This window comes from Limulus polyphemus, unplaced genomic scaffold, assembly GCF_000517525.1.
Source record: "Limulus polyphemus unplaced genomic scaffold, Limulus_polyphemus-2.1.2 Scaffold1108, whole genome shotgun sequence".
Classification (NCBI taxonomy): domain Eukaryota; kingdom Metazoa; phylum Arthropoda; class Merostomata; order Xiphosura; family Limulidae; genus Limulus; species Limulus polyphemus.
The window spans coordinates 215537-217477 of record NW_013666718.1 but is presented as its reverse complement, the minus strand read 5'-3'; the positions used below and the strand labels follow the sequence as shown (position 1 = coordinate 217477).

The window sequence follows — 1941 nt, the reverse complement described above, 5'->3', positions numbered from 1 at the left end:
AGTTTCGTCGGAACGAAGTTACGGAAAGTTAATTAACAAACGGAGACGTAACATTATTATTATCGTCTTACCAACTACACAGATACAACGATTGTTAATAGAGCTTCCAAACAAACAATATTTGTTTTCCTAATATTCATACTTCTTTTCCAGTACATTGTTTAAAATAAATCCGAGAAAAAGGTAGTTTCTCTAAGTGACAATTATTTTCAAAAAATTAAATTTCACGTAAATGTGTAAAACTTGAACGAATTTCCAGAGCCCACTTAGCTAAGCTAGTAAATATCTATATCACATCAACAGTTTGTAAATAAGTGTCCTTTATATAAGCACATTCTTTAAGTACGTTTTATTGAAATACGTTATTTTTTATTTTACTGTGCTTCTTATTCAGTCTAGTTCATTTACTCTACGTATACAAACTACAACGTTTTTGAAGTGCATGTATGGTATAGTATCTGTTAAGTAGAGTTTCGGTGGTACAGATTTAGCGAAGGGGAAATACATACGTTAAACAGACAGATAAATGATAGACGACATCAAACAGCACGGGCTGAACACGTACATGAATAATAAGGAAGAGGCGAGGTTTTGCAATGTTACACCCCATAATAATAAAAGCCAAACAGTTAATAATCATATGTGTCATGTACGTAAATAACAAAGGTGTGTGTTGAAACAGCGCATGTGGAGCAGGAGGAAGGTACGTGCCCAAGGCTGGATGTACTAACGGATATGACAGCTAGTTTGAAATTACACTCATTGTTACATTATGTTTCTCATTTGTACCATTGATTTAAATGTTTTAAAATACAATAACAGAAAATGGTTATTCCCATAACGACATATTATTTGGTACCACATTTTACTAACGGTACTATACATGTTGTTATACCAGTTTTACTCAAGTGATGTTTATCATGCTATTATTGCTTTAGGGCAGAAGAACACACGAACCAATCAGCGTTCCCTAGACTATGGGGAAATCCCTCGCTTTATAATCGACGCATTTGCTGAACGAGTAGACAAACCTCTTTTATTTGCTTTCTCAGAAATCTAAAGGCATATTTTGGGCTACAAAAGCGTATCTCATTTTCAGCTTATGTGTTATAAGGTTTAGTTGTGTTCAGGTATGTATATTTGGTATTTAGATCTTAACTGTAGACAGATGTATCAGTACACGTTTTAATACAGGGTAAATGCTGTAGTGTAATTTTAAGGTCTTTTAGTTGCTAGTTTTTAAGAGTATTTATTGTTTGATAAAGTAATTTGTTTAGAGGCTCCAGTTAACGTTCTTTCATTGTGAAGTAGGTGGAGACGCAGTGTAAACTTTGTCCAAACGTATTTAAATATATAGAAAAAAGTCATGCTGTTGAGTCTAGTTGATAAGTCATCTTCACTTTCACCTTAATAGGTTCGAGATACGCGGTTGGAAACACGCACGCACAAACCTAATTACAATACCTTCGTGGGGCGACGGTAAAAATATATTAAAATTAACCACTGGGCGGTTGAGCGTTGATAGTTAGCTTGTTATGATGTATACTATAGGCTAATACTTAAAGTTCAACTGAAACTGGTTATGCTTTTCCTTTCCATGATGTAAGCTAGTATTTTCTACTGTTTGTTAAAATGAAAAGTGATTGATAATTATATGCTGTAGGCTTAGGACTCCCTGATTTAAACTATTGTGTTAAACTGGTTAATATGCTATAGGCCTAGGTCTACCTGGTGTAATCTAGTATTCGTTATAGGCCTAGCTAAGTATTTTTGATGTAAACTAATATTTGTTAAACTGAAATTGCTTAATGATAATGTTGTAGACCTAAGTCTCCCTGATTTTAGCTAGTACTTATCGATGTGAAAGTGGCCTCCCAGGCTTAGGTCTTTTAATACAGATGGATAGTGGCTGGTAGGTCTTTTAATACAGATGGATAGTGG

General features: G+C 34.2%; 2 protein-coding genes across 3 annotated transcripts in view; both read left to right on the top strand.

Annotated features, from left to right (window-relative positions):
• LOC106462169 (MOB kinase activator-like 3) overlaps nt 1-1941 on the top strand; it is a 75128-nt gene that overhangs the window by 37149 nt on the left and 36038 nt on the right. The gene's annotated exons all lie outside the window — the stretch shown is intronic.
• Nucleotides 954-1941, top strand: part of LOC106462170 (leukocyte elastase inhibitor-like) — an 18569-nt gene continuing 17581 nt past the window's right edge. The window contains exon 1 of the mRNA XM_013922069.2: nt 954-1130. The gene's annotated coding sequence lies outside the window, so the exon portion shown is untranslated. The remainder of the gene's footprint in view (nt 1131-1941) is intronic.